This window comes from Kryptolebias marmoratus, linkage group LG4 (assembly GCF_001649575.2).
Source record: "Kryptolebias marmoratus isolate JLee-2015 linkage group LG4, ASM164957v2, whole genome shotgun sequence".
NCBI lineage: Eukaryota > Metazoa > Chordata > Actinopteri > Cyprinodontiformes > Rivulidae > Kryptolebias > Kryptolebias marmoratus.
Genome location: NC_051433.1, coordinates 9,961,447 through 9,975,026, shown reverse-complemented (window position 1 = coordinate 9,975,026; position 13,580 = coordinate 9,961,447). Strand labels below are relative to the sequence as shown.

Below are 13,580 nucleotides of genomic sequence, written 5' to 3'. Positions count from 1 at the left end.
ATTCTGTGTGCAGATACACGTCCAATTCACCGAGGCTCGGGACAGGAAGAGGAAGAGGGGATGGGTGGAGACAGGAAAAGGAGGGAGAGCTACAACTTATTCTCCACATCTCCTGTTGACTGGGTTTAAAACAAAACAAAACAAAAAAAAGCACTGACCCATAAACCAACACAAACATTAATCTGTGCAAAGATGACCTCATAGATTGTAATGGGTTTGAGGTCAAAACTATCCTGAAAAGGTTTGTCATTTTTCCATTGTTCACAAATTTTACTTAAATTCCGGCTGAAAAAAAAAATCCCATAAATGTTTCTTCATTAAAATGTCATTTCTTTAAACAGACAGGCATCATACTTTTTAATATCTGGTACTTAAACAAGGGACTGGGAGTGTTTTCAGCTGTTAATTAAAACACTTTTGCTGTCCCAGTGAGTACTTCCAGTAGTAGTATTTTCGGTGTGGATTTAAAATAAACAAGAATCTGCAGCCATCGTGAAGGAGGAAGATGCCACTGACTGGGAGCAAGGTTCACTGATGTAGCTTTAATGTTGTTACACCATCCAATACAGGTTTTTGGCACAGACAAATAAGCTTTAGCAGGTTTCAGATAGACAAGAGTGCCTTTTTAACTGGAACAGACACGGTGAAATCTTACCCATGGAAATGTTTAATAAGTTTTGGCAAAAATCTACTGTTTATAGCCATGTATAAACTAGAATAAAAATGATTATTTTAACTGACTTTGTACCAAGTTAGCATCCCTGTTTAGTATTAAAAAATGGACTCGTGGGGCTGAACCAGTGCTGTGTTGTTTTTCAGTTCTAAGCATCTTTTCTTGCCAAAGCCTGTCATCCATATGACAAGTGATCTACAGAGCAGTGATAAGCTCACATTTCTCTGCACTGCTTCAAACAAATGTCATTGCTCGAGGCGGTTTTCCACACTTCACTCACTTTCTTCTACATCTCCAGCGCTTTCATTCACATTTTTTTATCCCACATGAAGCAGCACTCCCTAAACCCAGAGCACACACTTTGATGTGTGTTGTCTGTGGAACTCCTTTCACTTCACAGCTGTTTAAATTTGACACATTTCCTTTGTTTTTAAACTTGACAAACTATTAATACTGACCACACAACTTGTAGTTTATCCATTTGTTCAAAGTTAGCTTAAACAGCCTTGGGTTTAACAATCAAGTCTACAGAACCATGAGTTCGGAGACTAAAAAGGCTATTAAATGTGTAGTTGTCTGTCAATTTGAAGGTTGACGGTTCAGTTCCGGCTACCCCCACTACATCTCAAAGTGTCCTTAAGCAATATAGCCAAACATTGCCTCTGATCTGCTGATCAGTGTGTGAGTGTATGGGTGAATGGGTGAAAGAAAAGCACAAAATAAATGTAGTTCAATAACCACTCTGAAGGTTGAGTTAGAAGGTCTTTGTTAGAGTGATATTAGGAAAAGACTGAAGGGTGGAGGAAAGACATGAGGTGGAGGGAAGCAACATCAGAGGAAGAGTGAAAGGACAACATGGGTGGGAGTGAAAGTGGCCTGACACTGGATGGAAAGGGAAAAGGCCGGGTTCAGAGGAGCTCTGGTGGGAACAGCATCAGTGTTCAGGTCCCAGCTGAGGTCATGTCCCTTGGCTATGTTTTCATAAACTCCTGAGTCGTAGGGTAATCAAACAAAGCTCCGGCATTCTCAACATTTGGCCCAGATAGCAAACTTTGGAACCAAACCACATAATAAAAAAATGACAACAAGAGGCCGTGTCTGTTTTCCTTTGAAAGTATTTCACATTAAAGGGTAGACTTCTCTGAGACTCTTTCAGTTACTTTAAGCCGGTCAGACACCGCTGTCACCCCCCATCTCATCGTTTTTCTCCTCCTTTTCACTCGGTGTCATAAAGGCCAGCTACAACAACAAATGGAGTGTCTCCCGGCTGGGTGTGGTGACCCGCGGAGCAGCAGCTGGGTCCTGTTGTTTCTCCTGAGTCATCGACAGACATCTCACCTTCCTTTTTAGGGTAACGCTTCCTTCAACTTCATCTGCTAAGCTTTTTTAAAATATATTTGACCATCTTGAATCCAAACTACAAATATTTCCCAGCTTTTTAAAGACACTACTTATCTGCTTCTGCTCAAAACTGCTCAATGACTTTTTTAGAACAACCTGACAGGACTTGTGAGACATTTGTTTGATTTATTTCCTTTTCCATGCTTTCTGTTGAGTCTCTAACATATTCTAACTTTCCCCACCTCCCATTTCCCTTCCCCACCACATCCCTCTAAACCCTACCCTGCTTTCCTCTGACACATTTCCTGTACAGTAAAGTTTATCAACACTTCTGTGAGTCATTCAAGTGTTTAACTTGGCCACAAGCCTCATCACCATATCGTCTCGTGGAAACAAGAACATCCTAAAATAAACTTGGAGTTAACTTTGAAAGCTTAACCTTTTCTGTGTTTTGGTTGTTTTGAAGCCCAACAAGGGCGACAACTTCTTGTTGTGTCACAATCGTGGCGGAACCCATCAAGTCCACAAAAGTTCAGCAACTTCATTTAGGCTTGTTGCCTCTTGTGAGGCATTAGTGGCTGCTTGTGTTTGCAACCACTGTAAATTCTACCTAATGAGCTGTTGGGAGCATGGAGCTAACCAAATGACAATAACAGATCAACTTCAGAGGCAGTGTGTGTATGTGTGTGTGTGTTTTGCCAGTTCAGACCTGCCCATCCTTTAATTAGAACGAGGAGTCTAAGCCAACAGACGTGCGGTCAGAGCAGCTATCAAACGCTCGTGGGGCCCCGTGAGCCCGTGCACAAAGACGGGTGTATGAGCGCACATACATTCAAAGACAGCTTTCCGCGTCCTAACAGGAGCGACAAAAAGAATGAAAGAAGTTAAATCCAGTTTCTCTTTTTGTTGCCACTTTTTAAAAAGATTTTAATACTAAGAGATAAAAGCAAACACTATTCAAGATCACCAGTTTTAATGAAGCAGCTAAGCTTGATGGATGAACACCCCCCCCAACACACACACAAACGGAAACTCAGAGATCACAGAAGAAAAGGAAACAAAGTGCCCAGTAAACCACAGAGGAGGCAGTCTTTTGATCTGACATTAAGCAAACCAGACAGTCAGAGTCTGTTTACAGATTGATCAGAGGAACCCAAACTATTTATTAACCATCATTGAGGAAAATCCTACAATCCCAAACTTTTGCACAGCTAACAGACCATACTGTGAACCACAGGGCTGAAAAGACTTCAAACACATGCTCCTGAGTCTCGTCATCATCTGACAGTATTTTCCCTGAGCAGTTTTTGACCACAGGTACTGTCAGTGTAAAGAACTTCTTCAAGTAAACCTTCAATCAGTCTGTATTAAAATGTAAACTCAAGTCCCTCAAAGATCAACATAGTCTGTTCACGTGTGAAAATTTTGTATGGCTTTGCTGTTTTGTGCCATGGCTGTAGGTGTTGTGCTTTAAAACTTTATTGTTGGAAGATAAATCAGAATAAATCTTTCTATATCCTAATTCTCTGGTGAAGTGATTGCTCTGTCCTCTCCTTATTCAGCCCCTCTCTGCTGTTGGTTTAACCACACATAAATTGGAAATATTTGAATGCTTTATTTTCAAACTGTAAAAACAATTCATGTAGTGTGCCTTAATTTAAGTCCCAATAAGGTAAGTTTTGGTAAAGTCTCTCATCGAAATGTTGTTTTTCTGCTGCAGGGAGCGAAGGCTAAAACCCTCCAAAGATTCCTACCTTCTAGTAAAGGTTCATGTAGTTAAAAAGCAGTTTTAATCAAGAATACATGCCACATGCGGTATAAATGTAAAAGAACATGCATACAGAGTCAATGTAGATTTTCAATCAACCATCAAGCTCCTAGGAACACACTGTATACACAGTGCTCACTGGATAGTTACAGCAGCCATATTGGTCACTGAATGCAGTAGGCAATCATAGGTGGGTGCCACAGTTTTGCATGGAGCCTTAGGAAACAAAGTCAATATGATGTCAACCTGTGGTAATCACAGTTTACTATTTAACTATGATAACTTTCACTAAACTAGAAATCTTTAGGACATCTAATAGGAACTCTATTATAAAGAAAACTGAGCACCTCCAGTTACCCATTCCAATCAACCTGTATTTGTGCAACCAGTGGACACCATCTCAAAATGGGCTATTTATTAATAAATAAATGGCCAATTAAATAGACAGAAAGAAAGTAAGCCTTATGAACCGCAATTAGTAGAATCCATGAAGTTTCCCCTGGCTGTCAAACAGTTCTGCAGCTTCTTTCCTTTTACCATTTAGGTGTTTCTATTTTTTAACTTTATCTGTTGTGTAATTCCTCAAACTTTCAGTTAAAGTTGTAAATGGACGAGTCAAACTAATATTACTATAAAAGCCACAACAAATTCCCTCTTGGTTGGCCTCTGATCTGAACCAAAGGCTGGATGATATCATTAATCACCATGTGCTGGGCAGAGCAACAACGAGGGGAAAGATAAGAACTGGCATTGTGTCCTGCTCTGTGTATGCGTGTGCGTGTGTGTGTGTGTGTGTGTGTGTGTTTCTGTGTGAGTGCGCACAAGAGAGTGTGTTTTCCTTTCAAACCATTGCCCATAGGCAGATTACTTGTGACCAGAAAGGCAAGCCACAATCAGGCTATAGAGGCTCCAGACACACACACACACACACACACACACACACACACACACACACACACACACAGAAATAGCTCTTATCTCTGTCTTTGATGCAGCTGGAGAGGTTTTCAGTGCTAACAAAACCAGGAACAAACAGTCCTCCACTCAGACAGGTTCCATGAAAATAGCTGAGGTTTATAATCACATAAAGGAACTGAGCAGGTTTATGATAATGTAAAAAGAAAAAATGTTTATAATTTCAACATTACAGATTCACAAAGGGAAACAGATTTTATATCTAACTGTAGTTGAAAATCTTCTTATAAACATAAAACCAGTTAAAAGCAGGAGTATTGGGTTTCTCCTCTGAGCTGCTGAGTTGAGCTCCTGAACATCTTTTATCATTCTGATCTGCTCAGCTGGCAGCCGTAAAGACATCGGGTGAACGCACGTCTGCAGAGTACGAAACAATAGAGCGTTACTGCACACAAGGTGCACGCCACACTCAGATAACATTCACTTCCTGAGGGTTCAGCAGAATGATTTATAGCCTCCACAGCTGTTTAACTCTGGGATGCAGGTGGCGATCCCTAATTTTCAGAAGCGTCATGTTAAATTCAGGAATTTCAGTTCACTAGTGTCTTCTTTAACATTCAGAGTGAAAGATTAAGTTATTTTTTAGAACAACGATTTAGATCACTGATTTTTTAGATTTGCAAAGTCTGTCATTATTATTTACTGTCTAATGTGACAAGTCTTTGAAATACAACAAAGGCTAAAAACAAATCATGGTCATTTGATCTGAGCATGTTATTAGCGCAAAGATGTTTTCCATAACATTCCCACCAGGGATAAGTTTATTTGTTGTTTGTTGTCAACTGTTCAAAACAAAAATCACTGGTTCGCTCATGTTCAAACCCTCATTTATAGTGAAAGCTTTAAAATAACACAAGTACAAGTATAGTATAAAATAAATATTTAAATCTATCCAAATAAAAGTCCAGAAAAATATGCCTTTAAGTCTTAATTGGTGTATTTTAGTGTAGACGCTTCTGTGGCTCTGCAGTACTCTGGTCCCTGTTCATGGTAAGTGGATGTGGCTTTGGTGGTTTAGGAAGTGAAAGTCAATTCTAAAAGAGTCCTACTGTCACAAATCCAGAAATAGTTGTTAAAAGCTACCGCACAGGAAGAAGAGCGCACGCTAAACAGGGACGATGGACTACTCCTCAGTCTGTTGCAACCTAATCATCCGTCTGTCAGTCCATGCATGCAGCCAGCTGCCAGGCTGGAAGACGGCATCAGTCCGGACTGAGTGGCGCCGCTGAGGAGGAGCCATGTATAGGAGCGGGGCCGCTGTAAGTTTTCCCATGTAGTGAAGGAAAAGTTGCCTTTACGGGTCCTGTTTATGACCTGCGAAAATAACTCCTCCATGATTGATGATTGGTAACTCTGTATGAGCTCTTTTGGGCTCAAGACATAGGGCAGCTGTCCAGGGTGCCATGCATCCTCCCCCCTGCTCCCCATCTACAGTAGATCTCTCACCCAGCTCCAGCCCTCAGCACAAAGGTGGTATTAGGGTATTGCTCTGATGTTTTGGTGGGAAAAGTAGAGTGGCCTAATCTAGTTTAGGTCATATAACTTGGGATTTTTCACAGTACCACCATCTTTTCTATCTTCACACTACAAGAAAAACCTTTAAAATATATTAATAGTGCAAGAAGGTAAAGCTATCAGGGCAGAGGGGACATTTATTATATTTTTGTTGTGGTTACAAAATGAGACAAATAAATCACAGACTGCATGTTTGATCTTTATTTTTAAACATGTACTCTTTATATCTATATGTGACTGGTATTTTGCTGAAGGCAGCATCCTGTAATAAGGGAAACAGTGGCCGGCTATGTTAACTCTGAGAGTCATATTACCTCAGCTACAGAGAGACAGAATGGGGAACAACCTGTTTGACCCATGTCCAGACTGAATTTCTTTCCTGACACAGAATGTGTTATTTTACATGGCAACTGAACAGACAACTATGCTTATTTTAAGTCTAGGCTAATTAAAATTTTGAGTATATTCTAAGTCTTATTTCAGTTCACTTAAGCTCTCCTTGCAGTTTTCTCTCAAATATCAAAACTTCAGCATAGGAATTTAGGACAGGAGTGCATCAGATGAAAATATAACTCAGGCCAACAGCAAAGTATTGACACAGACAATGGGACTCTTGCAGCCGAGTCTGAAATGGTTGGGATGAGAGTCACCTCCTCTAAGACCAAGGCCATGGTTCTCTAGAAAAAGGTGAAATGCCCACTACAGGCCAAGGGTGAGTGGAGGAGTTCAAGTACCTGGATGTCATGCTCATGAGTGATGGCAGGATGGAGCGGGAGATGGATACATGAATCGGGGCCTCATCCACAATAATGAGGGCGTTGGTTCGGTCTGTCATGGTGAAGAAAGAGCTGAACCAAAAAGCAAAGCTCTCGATTTACTGGTCCATTTATGTTCCAACCCTCACCTATGGGCATGATGTGTGGATCATGACTGTAGGAACATGATCCCGCAAACAAGAGGCTGACATGAGCTTCCTCCAAATGGTGGCCAGACTCAGCCTTAGGCTACGTTCACACTGCAGGCAAACACGACCCGTTTCTGATTTTTATCATGGCAGTGTGAATGTGACAAATCCAATTTTTTTCATATCCAACCCAGGCCTTTTGAGTATGTGGTACTGAATTGGACACCTATTGGACGTTTTTCAAAGCAATATGACTGCAGTGTGAACATTCATGTCGCATTTCATCTGACTTTTACGTCGGACGAATGGACGGAGGTCCCTCACGTCATAGACCCACCACTCTTGGCTCAGACTCCACATCCACGCATGCCTCTGCACAGAGGTGGCAGCAACAAAAAAGGTCATCGTTAACATTTACGCTCTTTTTCTTCTCCATCTTCTTTTAGCTTTTACCATTTAGATGCACAGTTGGCCCCAGCTGGACAGCATCTTTAAAATCAATACACACATGCTAACACTCGCAGCGTCCATGTTTACTTCCAATGAACTCAGCGTGCGTAGTGTGATGTCATATCCTCTTCTGCGCATGTGGGTCATTTTGGGAACTAGAGACTGTTCACACCAGGGTCTGATGGAGGTCAAATTTAAATTTAATGTGAACAACCACACACACACAAAAATCAAATTTGAGCAACAAATTTGAATTCAGCATTAAGAGCTGTCGTGTGAATGTAGCCTTAGAGAAAAGGTAAAGAGCTCTGTCATCTGGAGGGAGTTCAGAGCAAAGTCGCTGTTTCTCTGTGTCGAAAGGAGTCAGCTGAGGTGGCTCAGGCATCTGATTAGGATGCCTCCTGTGCCTCCCTTTGAAGCTTTTCCAGGCACATCACATTGGGAGGAGACCCTGGGGCAGACCCAGAACTTGCTGGAGGGATTATGTATCCTCTCTGGCCTGGGAACGCCTCGGGAGCCTCCAGGAGTTGCTGGAGAGTGTTGCTGTTGAGAGGAATGTCTCAGTTTCCCTCCTGGGCCTGTTGCCTTCATGACCCGACAATGGATAAGCAGCAGAACATGGACGGATGGATGGATGACACAGTCAAATAATACAGAAACTGGCTATATATATGTTTGGAATGGAGAAAAAAAATAAAGGAGCTATAAAAAAAATAATTTGATGTGAATGTTGCTGCCCTCTGGATGTGTTTTTACTTTATATTCACAAACTGTAAGTAAAGCTGTGTAATGCCATTTTCTGACCCCCCCACCCCTCCACCCACAAATATTTACTGACCTACAGGACAGGTATGTCAAAATACTAAGACTACAGAAATAAAAATTACACTTGGGGAACTATTTACAAACATGAGCCATAATCTGCATTCAGATATAACCTTCAAGGCGATGTTGAAAAGGTTAGACAGTGAGGTCATGAGCCTAGCTATTGGCTGACACAAACTTTCTGAATTTAGAAATGAATAACTGGGAAGATTTAGACTATGGATAGTGTAGCTGTGTGTGTGTGTGTGTATACATATATGTTTGAGAGAGGAACTATGTAAGGAAACCAAGGATAGAAGTCAGGATATGTCTGTACATAGCTGAGAAGCATCCGAGCGTGTTTTTTTATAAATAGCAGGGCAAAAGATGTCATGCAGGCATAGCTGGTATACTTATAGACATAAATATACATATGTTATATGATAATATTAGTTATTACAGCAGCAATAACTGGTGCTTTGCTTGTAAAATTTTTTAAAAGAAAAAGCATGAAATTCTAACTTTTGTAGGTCTGAAACTATAAGTAAAATTAAGAAACAGTAACAAATAATTTATAAAAACATTAAACAATATATTACACAATCTGCAATAACATGTTTGTTACTTTTCTTTTTTTTGGCATAAACAGGATTTTTTTTAATGTAGTAACACACACACACTCTAAATTTGTTTCAAGGGGCTTTAAAAAACAGAAATGGAAATAGAAATAAATAGCCATTCAGGGACAGCTGATTGCATTCAATTTGAAATTTAAAATTAATGTCTCTTCTTCTCCCTTTTCATTTCTTTCCCATCTCCATCTCTCGCTCTCAGAGGAGGGTGTGCGGTACACTAATGAAAAAGCAGCCTTAATATAATTTTCCCCGAGTCCATCTGGTAATAATTTTAGCATGTAGCAACCGTAGCTGTGTTTGGATAAAGCTCTGACATACATGAGGCCCTCTGACGCTCACAGAGCGAGTGTTTATGTGTGGGCGCGAGGGAAAGAAAGAAAATCATGTGACTGGTGGGAGGCGAGGGCTTGTGCTTCGCTGTGAGTGTGTGTCCATGCTCGGGCTTGGTTTCCCTCCAAGCTGCAGGGTGATGGGCCAACGTAACTAAATCATCTTTATTGTCCGTGTAGTTTTACGTAGAGGAGCAGAGTCCAGGTCAGGGCAAAGAGTGGGCGATTTAGTGACCTCTGGATCTTTGTGGAATTAGTTGAGTCTAGTTATAGTTCACAAAAAAAAAGCTAAATACATAAATTTATACAAGTACAGGTGTCTTTATTTAATCAACATTCACTATCTCTGTGTACTGACATATAGCCAGAAGGCTTTTTTTCTGGAATTTTAGAGAGTTACTCAGTGGTCATTTATGGTTCAAGCTTATTCCATCAAACAGCAAAACGTACATAAATTAACCAACCATTGGCAGAGCTGTCCAGTCAAAAGTAAATAATCCCATGTCCCTTGCTGAAGTGGTCCTGACTCATAAGTAACCCTGGACATTTAGGTTAAAAGCAGCAAAACAAAACTCTAAAATCAGAGCCCCTATTCTCCAGGGACTACTAGAGTTCATCCAGTATTATTGAGAAGAAACTCAATTTCACAATGATTTCATCTTAAAACACAGAATTATAACAAGGTTGTTTATTCAACCCCATGTTTTTGAATAACTTTGTACACAACAAGCCCATTGCAATTTGCTGTATTTTCTAATGAGAACAAACTAAATCTAAGTACAGTTCCATGACTTCTTTTCTGTTTATTAGCAAGAGTTTTTGTCTTAAAACTGTTAGAAAATCCTATTTGCTAAAACCAAAGAGCTGTCATGACATCGTGAGGCTGAAAGCTTCAAAGGACATTTGATATCGGTGCCAGAAACTTTACATGACAACTGTAATCCGCCGACACAGGTGGCACTTAGCCACGTCAAAGGGACAGAAAAAAGCATCCAAAATATGTGGAATAACTAGAAAAAGATGATATTCTTGTTTGTGTTGCTGCTGGTCTTTTTGGGTTTTTTATACAAGCTTCAGTTGAACCTTTAGTGATGTAATTGTTCCTAATTTGAGCAGTAGATGTTGGTGATTGACCAAAGAGACAAAAAAAGGCTCTAGAACCCATCATTACAAAAACATGAAAACAAACTCATGGTGCTAAAAATACTGGGAACCTGTTAGAGAGCTTTGTTACCGGCAAGCCTGTTGCATCAGCGCACATTTATTTTCATATAAAACATTCATCTCCTCTCAAAGTTCCTCCTACGCAGTGCCATCATCTGGGAGTAATGCAATGTCGAAGAAATGCCTCCTTAGCCTCCAAACTGGTAGAACTCCATTAAACTTCCCTTATGTGAAAGTGAAGAGTTACACAAAGACATCCCATTGGGGAACTGGACAGAAAACTACCGTTTAGGCAACAAGCTGCGATCAACACTGAAGCTTAAAATATTCACAGACGATTTTCCAACAGTGCTTCAAAGCCACAGATATAAAATTTAGGACAGAATATGTTTACTTTCGTAATAAATATATACTTAAAAATTCAAAAGTTAGCAAAGAGTTGCAAAGACACACTTCCCTCTAAGTTCAAAACATTTTTATTTCACCCACCGCCACGAAAAGTGGACAATCGTTTAATTTGCTGTGTGTGTGTGTGTTTTAGTGGTATGTGTGTTTATCTGTCAGCCCGTTAGTAAAATATTTCATCAACCACAGTAATCGTTGCATGTACAGTGTTAACATCTACAACTGTGTAACTCTTGGAGTTAACTCAATTCAAGATGGCTGCCTCGTCAAATCAGCCTTTACAACTGAAAGAAAAAAATGAAACGACCGACCAGTGATACAAAGTATGTATTCATCGGATTCACCTGAGTCTATTAAGTGACTTATCCCAAGCTATTTAACAGTGCTTTTTATAGTACAAATAAAGATCCAGTCACAAAGATAATAAATGCGTCATGGCAATTTTTTTTTTGCTATAAAACATGTGGTCTCCTGAGGGTTAGGAAGCAGTGTGTTGCATACAAATGCCTGAAATACATGCAACTAATTTGCCAAATGCAGGAATCGTAGTACATTTTTCCACCCCGCCGTGCTCATACCACAGTTTGAAATCTTACGGAGGCTGCTTACACAAAGAAGCCATTCATATGGGTTTGTGCGTGACTTGTGAACATGCACACTCAAAGACACATGCACGGCTTTCAGTCAGTCTAAAACTTTACAGAACTCGAACAGCCCCAAAACCCCACAACGACCGCATAAAAAGCACTTCTCGTGTTACAAACTCACCCAAAATAGGCCCTAAATACATAGTAGTGACATCTGATGACGTAGATTATAGCTTAGACTGGTTATACACATTTGAATGTGCAAAAACATACACGGACACACTTTGACTGTCATAAATCCTGCTTTACCATGAAAAAAAGTAAAAAAAACCTGTGTAAATGATTATTTATGTATACTTTAATTCTACGTCATTGTCATGCGGTATAGTAAGAACTAATATCTGTATACAATCGCAATTATAGATCATATACTTGGAAAAGAATACTATTAAGTCACTTTATACACCTAATGTTAACATTAGGAATTATTGGTACACTTTTCCAAACACAAGACCAAGAACGAGCTCTAACTTTTGTTTTTTTGTGGGCTTCCCAGATGAAATTTCAAATATTATGCTTTCACGTTTGAGAAAAGAACTACTGTCCCTTCCTGGAATTGAACAAGGGGAATAAAAAAAAGTTGAGAGGATGTTCTCTAAGTGCAGTCGTTTTTAGAACAAGTAATCTGCATAGAGGAAACAGGCGTTAAGACTCCTGGCGCTAGTGGGCCGAGCAATGAAAACAATCTCTCTGTGTTCTGATTGAAGAGAAAGCGACTGACGCCAGGCTTTTTAACACACTTTGTCAGCAAGAGGGGGTGAGGAGAGAAGGAAGGAAGCAAAGAGATATAGAAAATGATAAGGACTAGGGTGGACGTTGATCGTAAAAAAAGTGTTTGCATTTATCATTTCTCTGATAATTTTCCTCCTCCTTTCTGTTCTAACGTTAAATCTCTGATCTTTGATTTCATTTCAGTCCAACTTTTAGGATTTGACTTTTCTCCTCTCTGTTTTTGTTGAATAAACAGGAGTTGTGGAGAAAGTAAATGGGATTTTCCCACAGCCTGGGCCGGACCAGACCCAACCCCCACCACCCACACTTGCTCATTTTCTGTTTCTCTCCCTCTCGACTCCCTCTGTCTCCTGTCAGAGGGGAGTCTTGAGGAAAACCACCCATATTCCAGCACAGAATATTCTGGAAGTTCATCAAAACTTTATCCTTGCTGTTGCTCCACAGAAACAAACCATGCGCTCCTATATAACAATCAGTGTACATGATAAACGTACCACTGCTTTAAGAAACAATTTGATTACTAAACAACATTTAGTTGGAGAAAAATCCACAAAAATTGAACTCCCAGAGGAGGGCGATGTGTTTTGAAACAGTTTGAAAGCTTTTTCCGGTGTCATAAAACTTCATTCCCATAGGACCATGGCAAAGTCTATTTAGATAAACATTTTCTGTGCATTTTTTGGGATGGTTGGACATGGTTGCAACAAGCTAAGCAAGAAAAGCCCTAAGTAGTGTTTTTTACTTAACCATGATGTCAAACTTCTTTTGATTGAAGAAGTATCCAAATAAGATGCCCAAACCACCTCAATCAGTCATTTTCAATGCAGCTGTGTGGCTAAACTTTAGTCTTTATTTTGACTGCTAAATACCTAATTCAGGCCTTGTTTCACACACACAGTACATCATAATTAAAAAAATACATATACATTTTTATAGTAACTTTTTATAGACACATAAAGTAAGCTCTTTGGAAACAAAAACAAGATTCAGAAAATTGGTTAGCACCTTTTTTATGAGGAAAGCCAGATTTGGGCTTAGAGTCAAATGTTTTATCTCTGTTATATACAAGGTAATGCCAAAAGTAATAACCAATTTCCCTCAGGGGATCAATAAAGTATAGTTCTATTCTATTCTATTTTATGAATGCCTAAGAAAGTTGGAACATTGCTGACGGCACTTTAATGATTTTCTGCCAGTTATTGTCCAACTATGGATGTCTTTATATGATGTAGGGCGGC

At 39.8% G+C, this 13,580-nt stretch overlaps 1 protein-coding gene across 3 annotated transcripts in view; it reads right to left on the bottom strand.

Annotated features, from left to right (window-relative positions):
- The window catches only part of atg7 (ATG7 autophagy related 7 homolog (S. cerevisiae)), a 59,360-nt gene that overhangs the window by 13,338 nt on the left and 32,442 nt on the right, over nt 1-13,580 (bottom strand). The window lies entirely within an intron of this gene.